The sequence below is a fragment of the Phalacrocorax carbo genome, chromosome 1 (assembly GCF_963921805.1).
Source record: "Phalacrocorax carbo chromosome 1, bPhaCar2.1, whole genome shotgun sequence".
In the NCBI taxonomy this organism is placed as follows: Eukaryota; Metazoa; Chordata; class Aves; order Suliformes; family Phalacrocoracidae; genus Phalacrocorax; species Phalacrocorax carbo.
Genome location: NC_087513.1, coordinates 208939641 through 208954022, shown reverse-complemented (window position 1 = coordinate 208954022; position 14382 = coordinate 208939641). Strand labels below are relative to the sequence as shown.

At 36.9% G+C, this 14382-nt stretch overlaps 1 protein-coding gene across 2 annotated transcripts in view; it reads right to left on the bottom strand.

The window, feature by feature from the left end:
• GRM5 (glutamate metabotropic receptor 5) overlaps positions 1-14382 on the bottom strand; it is a 283397-nt gene that overhangs the window by 71521 nt on the left and 197494 nt on the right. The gene's annotated exons all lie outside the window — the stretch shown is intronic.

The window sequence follows — 14382 nt, the reverse complement described above, 5'->3', positions numbered from 1 at the left end:
TACCTGTTTTTGAAGGAGATGCTAGGGTGATGGAAATTTTAGTGAAAAAATATCCTTCTGCAAACAGAGGGGAAGAGTCCTGCTGCTTTGTTAAAGGCCTGTTTAGTTTATTTACAGTAAATCAGAACACAGTTTTATATCACAGAGAGGCCCCAATAAATAACACAACAGAGTCACCAATATTTACAAAATTCATTAATGAATAAATGTAACAATTAATGGATAAATGTAAATAAAATAAAACAATTCAATGTTTTATATCATTACTGTCCATACAATTACTTTTAAACATCTGAACAGAAAAGTAGAGGCAAATGAGACCCTATTGAAATGACTGGTTTGCACAGCTGTGATCACAGATTGTGAGCACCCTGCTCACTTCCTCCCCCACAACCCTCGATACCAACGGTAGGGAATAAGTCTTCGGAGTTCTCTAGCTCAGCCCACCTGAACAAGTAGGACTGTCGCTGTAGGCCAGTTTGTATTGTTATGCTGTGTGTGCATAGAAGACAGATGTGCAAAATTTTTAGGATGGTTTGCTATGGTAAAATATGAGAAACTTGAATGTGTTCCTGGATTTTCTGTGTTTTGTCCTTTCCCATCTTTCCCATCTTCCATTTGAAACAGCCAACACCAATAAGAGCTTCCCCAGATGGGTGGCACTGTTGTGCCAACTTCAGTCCACTTTGCCTATCATAGAGAGGGATTGTGGGAGGAAGGAAAAGCAATATATCTGATACCCGAGGAAGATGAAATGCAAGACTTCATCTGTTATAAGGAAATCTCCACCTGTTTGAATGGTCTTTTTGTTTCTTCTGAAAAGAATCACTCTGGAGGGAGGAGAAAATTGAGGTGAAGAACAGCACAGGAGCAAGCTCATGCTTGAAGTGTTATGAAGAGGTCATCAGAAAGACAATAACTACAAAGACCATTCAATATGCAACAGCAATGGCTGCTTTGGGCTCATACAGTGCATTCAAGAAATTGCTAGCCTTCCTGAAAATCATTTACAGAAAGGTGAAGGTAATCAATTCCTGTCAACAATGACCTAGGCATTTAATTCCACAAAACGTCTTCAAAAAGACAGGATGGTCGTTGCTCCAGGAGCGCTCCACATCTACTTGGTACGTAGCATGACTACCGAAAGCGTGGAGTATGCTACTGATGTCAGTCTGCTGTCAGGCACAACTGGGATTTGCAGACCTGACTGACAACTTTTACAAGACCAGCAAATGATTAGAGTTGCACATCACCGTAAACAGGACAAAGGAAGAGAACTACTGTCAGCTTAAACTAGATAAGGGAATGTGGAAACCTTTAATTTCATGGTAAGACTCATGTGAGACAACAAGTGCTTGGAAAAGATCATTAAGCATGCATAAATAAATAGATAATATAAAAAAAATTTAATGGATTTTAATGGGTTCAGGAAAAGCAGGCAAATGGAGTAGGAAGAAGGTGTTGCCTCATGCGTCAGGGTTTCAGCCACGTGTTCAGAGATGCAGAACATGAAAGGAATTAGGACAATTGACTACTGGTCGTGCTTACAGGTGACAACTATATGGACCCTCCTGTGATGTGTCTGATTAATGCCATCAAATCTGGAAGATGATGTCAGGAAAGCTTTTTGTGAGCCGCTACCAGAGCATCCTCCAAAGCACAGAACTTATTGATAATGACAGATAAATGAAGAATGCAGTAGTTTGTCTACTGAGTTCTTGGAAAGCCTAGGCGATGCTACTTGGGTACAAGCTGTAGCTGGTGACAAGAGAGAGAGGGCTCTTCTGTAGGTGTTTAATCAGTAGGCAGGGACTGCTTGAGAATGTTAAGACAAAAGACAAATTGGGTGAGAACATTAATGAAAAATAGCATTTGTGACTTTTAAAAGAGCAAAGAGGGAAAATAGCAGTCTTCACCAAGCATAGAAAATTTTAAGGTTAGATCTGTTGAAAGGAACTGAAGAACTAGAATTACTTTAATTTAAAAAGTGCCATGCGAATGAGGGATAGGAATTACAATAAGACATTAATGTGCCCATCTCAAAGATGGAGATATATTAAAAACAGAAGCAAGTTCAGATCTTCAAGGATCAACATGAAAGAAAAACATTAGATAGTGATAAAATGAGAAAAGTCAAGGCACCAAACAAGCTGCAACAAACAAGGGACATCAGAAGTAACAGACAGCAATTCTCTAACCACTTTATTGTGGAAGGAAGAGTAAAGAAAATGCTGGCCTGCAGTTCACTACAGGGAGAAAGCTACTAAAGACAAATCCAGGATAGCTTTTAGTATCAAACTTCACAAAAGGAAAAGCTAGTGACTAGTGACAGAGGTGAAGGGTCAACCAAAAAGTGGGAATGTGATTTAAGAAACAGGCTTGATTGAATTAGCTGAAGATTCATAGCCTAAAGAACTGAACACAATACTAGGGGAGAGATGTGACAACTGTCTTCAGGTACATAAAAAGCCATGGCAAAAAGATTATAATTTGTTTATCATGCTGATGTAAACTTTCAGGATGTAAACTGGAAGGAGAAAGACTCATTTTAGACACCAGGAAAATATTCTTCACAGTAAAGAGTATGAGGAACTAGAATAGCTTGGAGACTCTTGGGGGTGTCAGAGAATGAGTTAGACAAACATCCATCTGATATAAATAACCCTGCCTTGGCAAAGGGAGGATAGCGCGCTACCTGACTTCTTGACATCCACTGTGCTCTGTATTTGTATTAGCTTATGCTGAGATTTGACATATGTCTGGGAATGATGCTTGTATAAAACCCACTGGATTAGAGAAAGAATGCAAAGAAAGTTAAAATATTGCCCCTCCCTCACAGTTTCCCCAGATTCTCATGATATTTTGCCTTACTTCTTTTCACGTTAATGTATCTTTCCCCTCTCTGCAGTTGCTATGGGAAGCATCAACAGGCAACAGAAATTGATTTAGGATTAATCGTGTGTTTGACTGTACACACAGATAATGCCAGTGATGCAGTCAGAACATGCAGGAGTGTGCGGTGGGTCACACACCTGTGCCCAGCAGAATCAGGATTCTTGTTCTTGAGAGGAGGAACTGAAATTAGCCATACAGAAGAACACTTTCCCATGGACAAAATGAAAGAAACGGGGAAAAAAATTTCCTAATTAGAGCTAGCTAACATTTTTCACGGTCAAGATACTTTAAATGAAAAAGCATTTTTACTATGAACTAGAAATGTTTGTTTCTGTTACTTTTTAAATTCTCAGTCTTCTCAAAATTGCTCTAAATGAAAATTATACTGTTAAATTTTTTTCTTCTTTCTGAAGGGAAGGTGTTTAGATATGTTCCCCAAATCACACTATCTCTCAGTATAATTAAGATAATCCTTTGTGCTTTTAAAAGAGAAAAGAAATTCTTTGTTCCCTAATTTAGACATTTTGGCCAACAATCTGAAGTGAACACAGGTTTGGCAGTTTAAGGCCACCCACTCAGCTTTGAATATCCTTAGCAGCAATTCTATGTTATTGTCCCTGTACGTAAGGTCTGTTACGTTTGTAGTCCAAATCACCTCAGTCATGGGAACAGAAACTCTAATGCCAGTCAGTCAGTGGTAAGGCATCACATCTGAACAAGGGATTGCACAAGTTGACATGCCTACGTACGAAATGGATGCAAGATTATTTTAAAACTTTACAGGTCTTTTATACTGTTTATGACATTTCTTAAATCTCAACTACAAGGTACAGATTTTTCTTTATGATGTTGACTTCAGTGAATGTTTTCAGATTCTTGAGAAGCCTTCCAAGGAAGTAGGGGGGATCTACAACTTTTGAGGGCTTGTTGGACTAAACAAGTTTCAAATAAGAAAATCCTACACCAATAAACAGATTAAATAGATACTATAATTGATTATTTTTCCATTCAGTACCACAATATCCTTCAAGGACAGCTTCAAATTTAAGCATTCCTGAACCATGCCAATGCCTGTTACGTTTTTGTTGGCTTTCCATGCAGCATTCTGACAGTGTGAATCAGAATTGGAACTTCATTATGCCTAGAGTTGTGTATATAGAGAAAGATATGCACCTATGATTTGAAGAGTACTGATTATAATCTGCTTAAAAATTTAGCAAGCACATGTGTTGGACAGTAAAAGAGGAGCAGAGCAACAATGCAAACTGGCAGGCCCCAAAACTGCTGTAACCCTTTTCAATGTATTATATGAAACTTTGACCATAAACTTACTTTAATTTTATTATACTAATAAGTTAAGCAACAGTGAATTGCAAATCTGCCTTTTTGGCCATTGGGGAGATTTTTGTTAGCTGCTCACTTTAAAAAAGTTAATCAAGTATGTGCTACCAAGGTACCAGGTGTATGCTATCACGATCTATTAGGTATATACTATCAAGTTACCAAGATTTACAGGGAAAGATCTAGAGTACATTTTATGCTTTTCATACACCTGACATATTGAAAGATGAGACCACCATCCTTAAAGGTTGTGTGGTATTAAGAATTTGTTTGGATTTTTTTAAATAGGTAATGATAGCAAATGGCGATATACACTAAAGTGAAAATATGAATATTTTAAGATGGTCTTTCCAAAAGTGCACACAAATTTCTTCATGACATAATACATTCCATACAGAGGCAGATGACCTACACAAACCTAGCAAATTCTATACAATATATGTGTGTGATTTCAAAATAATTGTTTTTTTCTCTGCGTCACAGAAATGGCTCCAGGATTTTTTTTTTTTTTGTTACAGTAAAAAGGAACATATTGCCTATGACACATCCAAATCCCACTCAGATGCTACAGTTTATGGTTTTAGAGCTGATTCCTTTTGATACCACTCGTTTGATATCACTTGATTTTCTTTGCCTAGGATGGTGGAGTGGCCTTTTTCCAGCTGCTGCCAAGCCTGGGTAGGAGAGAGGAGCAGGGAGAGGACTAATGTTAAACCAACTACAACTAGGTAGGTGGACATCCAGACTGCCAGCTGGAAGAGATGTTCCTGCAACAGCTCCTCACTATGTCACATGTTGTCGCTCCAGCTAACATGATGGCTGCTCTGTCTTTTTACACCAGTGAGACACAGCATAGAAGGCTGGAGACATGTCCACTAGTTTGGTCTGTTCAGTAACTCACTATACCAAAAGCAACTTTCCAGTTATTGGCTCTAAACCAACTGTGATCACTGAAATGTCGTGAGTCCGTAACACTGAGCTGGGGAATGCAGCTTTAGGATCCCTGTGAAAACTGCCTGGAATATTCAGCGCACATTTCTAAACCACTCTTTCTAAGATTAGGCAAAATGCTGAGATACATGCATACAACAAAAATAGACTCCCCACCCTCCCTTTTGTAAACAGTTCCACTTATTTTCTAAATTGAAAATGCAGCAGTATATTGGGATCATTGGAGCTGATTTCCTTTTCTCTAAAGTACCTCCCCCTTCAGTCTATAGCTAAAGCTATTACAGTTAATGACTACATTCATTAGGCTGTAGACTGGTCTTTTTTTTGTTATGCAAAATCTGTTTGCAGGCCACATAATGATGATGGAAACTGCTGTTCTGCCCACGTGTAATCACTCTCCTGCCAAAAATCTGACCGATAGCATTTGAGAATATATTTGAGAATTTTTCTCCACCTGTGTAGGAGTTTGTTGACTGAGTGGCTGTCTTTAATTTTCTTTTCATTGTATTTCTCTGCTCTTTCAGGGTTTTTTTTTTGTATACCTTAAAAGCTCTGAAAATATTAAAGAGTCCTCACACTTTTCTGCAGAGCACTACCAGTCTTGCAAAGGTAAATTTGTTTGGTTAATATTGGGGGAGTGGAATTGCTTTTGGTGAGCAGCTGTAAATTGTTGCATTTAGATGAGTTCATTTTATAATAACTGTGTATGCAATGAATGGGGATTCTTGTCTTTCTGCCTGGCTTTTTTTAGATTGCAATTCCTCATCTTTGTCTTCCTTTTCATGCATATTATAAAGATAAATGAATTTAAGGGTAATTCAAAGGAAGGGAATGAACTGATTATTTTTAGGCAGTATGACACACTGTTTTCTACAAGATGATATCTAGAAGTAACTGCACAGTGAATTTGGCAGATATCTTGCACAGGGGATTATTGGTACTAATTACTTGCAGAGTATCCAAACTTCCCCAAGCTGAGAAAGGTTGTGATGCAATTTGAGGATTGGTAGCCTATAGCAACATCTAATTTGCATGAAAACAGAGAGTTTTGCAGCTGTCTGCATCTGTACTTCAGAGCTGCAAAGTAATTCAGCCTGACTGTAGTCCAGTCCACAACAAAATATAGTTTCCAATGTATGATGCTCTTTCTTCATGCTTGCAAGCTCTCATAGCTCATCAGACCAACTGGAGGAAGTTATATCTGTACACATAAATTGTATGGGCTGTCACTAAATTGAACAGAAATTTGACATCATGTTACCCCTTAAACCACCAAGGATATTCAACTTATGCAGTATGCTCTTTTGATTGCCAAATAATTCTTTAATGAGGCGAAGGTAAATATTTGACATATTACCAAGAAGAAAGGCATTTTTGGATGTCTAGAAAACTCTACAAAGTCTTAAAGTTGTTTTTCCTTAGATATAATGTAAATCTGTGCTACAGTTTAGGTCCCTTACTTTTTTACTGCCTTTGTTTTAGAGCAACCATTTGCACAGACTTTCAGGCTTGTCTAGACTGAGTGAACCCAGTTCTTTCCAACTTCCCTTTCAAGACCCATTTTCTAAACTTGCTGTCACTCTGGGTCTCGTTCTCAGGAAAAGTGCCCAGCTGGTCCTTGTCTCTGCAGACTTAATGCTACCTTGGGATGCTCTGAAAGGACTGACAAACTGTCAGGGATCTGACCTGGGAGGAGGTGCCACTGAGCACCAAAATGAGGGCTTTGTGGACTAAACATGACAGGGCAGTGATGGACGCCCCTACTGGAATCCACGTAGACATAGGGATGTCCTGTCCTGAGCCGGGGACATTCTCATGCTTGTCCACATTCCCACGCTGAAGTCAGCAGGCAGTTCCCGCGCTGTCCCCAGCCTCCTCCCTGTAGCTACCAGGAGGAACTGCTAAGCTGTTAATAAGGGGGTGGGAAGAGGAAAAAAGCTTGATGAATGGTTTCTTTTCTTGACAACATGTTGGGAAAAGAGGAGCAGGAGACGTATTCTCAGGTCTCACATTAGTTGAGGACTACCTAAAGAGGGAGTAAAAGCAAAGGAAGGAGCGTGTGCTGTAGGAAAAAATAAAATTTATTTGGGAGCTGGCCATCAGGCATCAGAACTGCTTCTATCACTGCTTTGTTAAAGGGTAGAAAGATTACTTCACATCCTTGAAGTATATTTTCCAAATATGGCAGCAGCTTTTCTTTTCAACAATATTAATGCTGTTGACTCATATTTATAATTCACTCTAAGCTCCTCAAACTGCAAACTTCTCACAATGACAGCCTAAAAACACTAGTTACATAATGTCAGCAACAGCAGAAAAACAGGAAAGGAAAAAAAAGGTTAATCTCTAAAACATTTCAATCAAATATGTATTTGTACAGTGAAAATACTGATTTTTATGTTCCCTAGAATGCCTGACTTCAGTATCGCCTCTCAGACACTAAAATGTAATGCACAATGCAATGCACTGTTATGTGCCTACTCAGCCTATATAAGCATATGCTGAAGAAAAGTCATGTACAGAAAACAGGTTTTGGCAGAAATGATAAGCAAAACCCTACCGTCTTGAGAAACTGTCACAAAGCTATTTTCTGTGCATCCCATCTGCCTGAAATCTCTGGGATGACCCTGAATGCAGGAAGATCCTGCAGCAGCACATCATGATCATAAATATAAGCCAATCCTAATTTTCTACCCAGGATTGACTTTGCTTGTATTGATTGAGAGGATTTTTAATTATATCAAGTCCACCCATAGAAAAATAGCTTTTTCTGAATCAGAATTACCTTGTTCCAATGACTTACTGGGACTACCAGCAATGGAATGATTCTTCATTAGACATCCAGGCACCACTTTTATGGATATTCAACAACAATCTTTGTAATAAATTCAAACATAGCCATATGAATGAAGAGATAAGTGAGATAGCCTCACTACTTTAAAAATATTTGAGAAATGGGTAAAAAAATCAGTTTAAGTAAAGCCATTCACTTACTTGACAGAAAATGTAATACACATAAACATACATATACATGTATATGCATGTATCTATATTTTTATAAATAAATATGCATTTCTTTCCTGTGAGGATGTATTTACAGCATTTTTAGCCTGAAAAAAAGTAACATGCAATAGAAAATCTTACATGTCTGTATACCAGCTATTATGCACTTTTTTGGTATATATTTGTGTAATTATTAAACCTATGATACTGCCATGAAATATAACTCAAAACAATACTTGGGGTATTGCATCATATTGTTTCTGTAGAAGAATACTTTTAATCATAATATACTTAATCTTTGGATGTGTAAACAAGGAAACGATATGAGTAAATCAGTATATATAGATATATGTAGGTATTCTAAGGAGGTACAAATATTGAAAAAGGTGAGTTAAAACATCATACAACACAATTAAATTTAAAGAAACATAAACATATTATATTTCAGCAGTTACTTTAAATAACACATACAGTAATATAAAAGCTTATTACTTTAGAGAGAATTTGTCTATTTATGACTAACCAGAAACTTTGGGATGAATCTTAATGTTGTGTTCAGACACAAAAATTTTGAACACGGAACAGAAAGGTGAGGATGATATGTTAACAATATTATTTGTATTTTTAGCCCCTATTTTAAAACCGTACATGCCTAGAAATGTTCCATTGCTCTAATAGCACAGAGTTAAGCAGACTCTTACTTTTTATTTGTGATCAGAAAGACAAATCTTAAATCTCCAGATTCCAGCGTATCCTCTACAGTAAATCTAGAGAGACTAATATAAAATTTGCAGTGGTACAATGGAGAGCAAATTCTGTGTGTTCAAAGGTTTTAAAATGACAGATGTTATGTACATTTTTATTTTGGAGAAATAATAAGTTATTTCAAGCTAATAATTGCAACAATTAACACACATTTAATTAATCAAAAATACAAAGAAATGAATATTCACAGTCCCCCACAGAATCAGTAATTTCAGTATTTTTTTAACATCCTGTTCAACAAACTGAGCCAAATATGGCAAAGGAAACCAAGTCAGATGTAGAATAGTGTCCCAAGCAGGATAAATACACCAAAATCCTCGTCCTGCTGAAGTCAGCTGAAGCTTTGCCACTGACATCAGTCATGACTGCCTTCTCAGCTCTGTGCTCAGATCAAGACATATCCCTCTAATTAATTCAGTGCCTCTCGTCAGACAATACAGTGTGTGATGGTTAGCTCATCCCTTGCACTCACGTTGGTATTACCCATGGATATCCACAGAACTGAGTTACAGAACAGCTGTATAAGCCCTTCATCTTCTAAAACTCAGTTCAGAATAACCCAGGTGTCATGGGCTATAAACATGACATGAAGTTCTTTCAGTCAATTGTTCATGGAGGTAGACACACACTTTAATGATTATCAGAGGAGGAACATCACTAGGAATGTTCATTGTTGTCAGAAGGAAGAAGTTGTGCCAAAGACCTTGCAGCCTGACCATTTCATCACTTGTTCTACAGCTTTCAAAGCCAGCTGCTTCTCAAAACATTGTGCCATAATAAATGTGTTAAAATAACAGAGCTAATTTATAATGTATACATCAAAAGATTTGAGAAGTCTGGACTAAACGATTCTTTGCTGCAGCAAATCACAGATCTCTTACAAGACTCACAGCAGGTCTACCGAGGAATACTTTCACATCTTGGGGGCATAAAGTACTGTGAAAAAAAAGAGTGATCTCCTTTGCTTTATTTCTTTTGCTGTATTTCTCATTTCCACAGAAAACAGATTTAGAAGCATCATTTTCAAAAGATGATACATGTCTATGCACTCAACTCTTTTTAAATCAAGGACTTGGGTCGTCCAGTGCTTGGAGTTAGTCATTTTAAGTAAGTGACCATAATTCCCACAGTAAGGCATTACCTTGATTTCTGTGTTGACGTCCACACAAACATGACAGACTTATCATCAAAATATGCAGAGCTTGCTTTACTATACTCAAACCAAAGCTCACCAAACCCAGAATTCTCTCCCTGACGGTGTTCAGTACGAAATTCTTATATTCAGCCAAGACCCAAAGCAGAATCTGAATCAGTTTAGCAAACACCAGCTCCCACGTTCTACCATTTTAATGGGTGGGGATTTGTGTCAGTAACATAAAGCAATAAAAGCCTGATCTGAAGTGGTCTATAGGCATAAGGGATCATTCCAATTTGGGTGAAGTTAAGAGTGCAAGTTGTAGAACTTTTTCCTAAATCACTTCCAAAAAAGGGAGCACAGGAAATCTTAAAAAAATGTGCAGCCAGTGGTTTCTTTACCATCTTTTGGTGTTTTGGTATGTCACAAAAAAAATCCCTTAACTTCTTTCATCATAAATATTGCTGAGATTTCTTTAAGCTTCAACGACCCATGTGGAGGAGGAATTTTAAAATAGTGTGAGAGAACTCACAGATACGAAGAGCAGAAGAAGCCATTAGATCAGGACCATTACATTTTGCTTAGCTTCTCTGCTCAAGTGGGCCTGATTCTCACTGAGCAGCACTTTTATGGCTCCTTTATTGTACTGAGTTGGCAGAGATCGTCCTTAACAAAAATAAGAATGAGGCCCAGGGGTGATCTGCACCGCAGGTGTGTAATTGCCTTCTGCATAAGAAATTTGCTTAAAAATACAAGTAGCCAAAATATAAAGCTGAAACCAAATGCAATTCAGAATATACTTGAGAGGAAAAGTATAAAAATGTGATGGGTTGTTCACACTTTAAGTAAAAATGTGTCATTGAACACAGTATCTATATCTAAGTGTAAGTCTGCAAAGAAGAAAGGATTAAGATAGGAGCCCTAAACTCCTAACCTACTTTGGGTGAAACTACTGAAAACAGTCCTTATACTCATGCAAAGCCCTTACGACACTGTAATCAGGCTTTAGGTTTCAGACCTGTGGCTATCGTTACCACCAATGAATATGGTATGTGAAATTTATCAGCACTTCTATGTCTGTCTGCAAACACTGTCTATCACTAAAACTACTCATTCATCTGTAAATATTGAGATAGCATTTGGGGGTTTTTTGGGCTACAAATCTGGTAGAAAAGACACTGAGAAGAAGTGAGTGTTAATGGCCTACAGAAAAAATAATAGCCTGTAGGTGTTACCTAGCAAACTTAAATATCTGTTCTACGGTACAATAGCACAACAGGTTGTTATCTGACAAGATCTTTAAAAAATGTATTGCAAAATACATTCCAGAATTAAATTATACACAGATGCACATTGATGACATAAATTACGGGAAATAGTTATACAAAACCAAAACCTGTTCCTTTTTTGTAAAATAAATTACAACTTCATGAAGTACATGCTCTTCTGTATCGCAGTCATATCTCACAGACGTTGTTTGATAAGCGACATTTGAGAATTACTTTGTTAACATTTCAGAGTCATATGCAAGACATAGTGCAAGGCACTATGATTCCACCTGGAATTTTTTATTGCTCTTCTTGGTGTACCCAGGCTTCTGATGTCCTAAACCAATGATAACTTAGGTTAATAGAGCATAACCTATCATGATTTATCAGTTAATACATAGCAAGGACTTTCTCTGTGACAGCTGGGTAATTGAAAGGTCTCTTATTAAAACAATAAATTATGTGGCTCATGTATGCTAATATACATTTTTAGCTATTCCTCTGTAAATGGCAAAATAATTGTAGGGATAGACCCCTTTTTAAAATGTTATATATGCGTTTCCACTTAATATCCTTTCATTCATGGTTCATACTGAAGTCAAGGGTAAGACTCTTAATGACTTCAACTATTTATCACTAGATAAGTGGGCAACATGAACACTGTTTATTGCTGGGAGTAGTTTAATAAATTTATGTGTTAGAGTGTATTATTTGAACCAAACGCCAATCTGAATATTCCAGGTACTGGAAAATCGGTTTCACATTTTATGGATAGAAATAAAGAGTATATATTAGATTTAGAATTTAGATTTTTTTAAAATTAGAATTTAAAAATTAGAATTTAGAATATTATATAGAGAATATAGAGAGTACATGTTTCAGAAATTTGATTAGTATTGGTCAGCATGAACTAAGAGCAACACAGGCTCTACATATATGATTTGTTTTTCTATATCTTAGTTTTTTAGTTCTAAATTAGATCCGTAATTTACTTCCAGAATGTAGTTCCCTAATTTTAGTTTAGTGCCTACAATATTCTATATATTTCATAAGTTTATGGGAACGTTTCTGTAACATTACAAATACTGAGGAAATCAAACCTGTTTGTCAAATTATAAAAAAGTAATCTTCCAATTCTAGACAAAATATGATGTGCTGAATCCACATCCATGTTGCCAAGCAACACTTTGCAACTAAGAAAATGTAAATACAAGGGGAAATATTCGAGTCAAGATGAGATCTATGCCATGGCAGATCACTAAACTGTGCTGAACATTAAACGTACTTTCTTGAACAAGAGAGTCAAGAGATATTCTTCTGCTTCATTGGCATGAAAGAGAAACTAATTAAGGGCATCGACTTGCTTTCCTAACTACGAGAAGCATGAGAAAAAGTAAAGTGAGAAGTGACTGTGAAAAGGGGTAAAATTAGTAAGGTTATAGTGCCTAAGTGACTTTGTAGCACAAAACCAAATAAGTGCCACGGGAACTTTTGGTCATGATGGCAAGTCTCAATAGCAGCTTTTCTCACCACAGTTATGTAATTTAAAAATTGTGATAGTAAGCTGGCAGAAGCCCTATTTTAAATAGAATTATGCTAAGAAAAAAAGAGAACCTTTTAAAATGGCTTATTTTGCTTATTCTGCTTACACGTTTTCTGACATGCCAATGCTGAATCACTTGATGTCTTCAGGCGTACCTAACAATAGTAAATCAGTGAACTTCTTAAAGAAAGCACATGAGAACTTTTCAGAAATAATCCATAGTGCTAACACGTTCAGTGACTTCAAAAGGAAACAATGTGAAGAAAAAAAAGAATTCTTCCCAATTGGCCACCTTGAGGGACATTTAAAAGTTTAGTAGAAAGAACCTGCATGCCAATTTTAATTAATTTTCATTTCAAAATCTATTGGAATATGTTTCTGGGCCATTTCATCCCAATCAATTTAGAACAAACCTGTTGTGGCTTTTCTTACCAGCTAATCTTTTCAGCAAAACTCTGGCTTATAGTAGCAAACCTGCTAGTCTAGATATTTAAAATGCTTTTATTGATCTTTTGAATGCAACTCTGCAATAATTAAATTGATTAAATTAATTGATTATTTCAGCTGAGTATTTTATTTGATTATTTTAAATGTATGTTGTTTAAAATAATATTTACAGTAAGGTCACAGTTCTTTCATTTACTTCTTTTTTTTATTCCGCATTAAAGATTGTCCTGCTTATTCTTGACCGACCAGAATAAGTTCACCTATTTTCCTTTGTAATTTTCAGAAGTCTAAGCACCTCCACAAAGGATGCCAAATTTTCAGTGGATGATGATTCTTAATTGTGTTGTATTTATCATCTTGGCATGAATATTTGTTTATACTACTTAATAAAGTGAAACAATATTCATCATCAGATCTCTTTTGGCATTCCTTTTCCTATAAGTAACATACTGATATTGGTTTTTAATAGAACACTGCCTGAAACAGTTTATTAATTGGGCTAGAAAGTGTGAATGGAGACGGCTAAACAGTTTGATGGTTAGACCATTTAGCTGGGAAAGGAACGATTTAGAGAATGTTTCAGTAATTTCTGTGTAGTAGAACAGAAGTAGTGAGGAGACTGAGATAAGCAGCTCAGAATAATTTCTGAGGAGATTATCGACAGTTCAGTTCAATTTCTATCCTGAGGGGGCAGAGAGAGGGACTGAACACATTTTCCAGGATGGGTCTGCAAGTTGGGCATGATGGAGGGTGGCGCAACCAGCCTCGATCGCTGGTTTGTTACAGGTGAAATGACTGTGGCATTCTACTACAAATGATTATTTAGCATGTTTCTCCAGAGGTACTATTAGGCTATCACCCATGTGTCCCTCCTGCCTGGGTAATACCTTGTGAATCTGTTGGCCTCTTCTGAGCAAATACAACAGACCCATAGCGGTCTCAAAGGTAAGAAGCTTGAACAAACATCGTGAAAGCCAGCTGTCAGGGAGAGGAAAGCAGGTATTTGTTCTGACTATGCTATGCAAGGAAACACC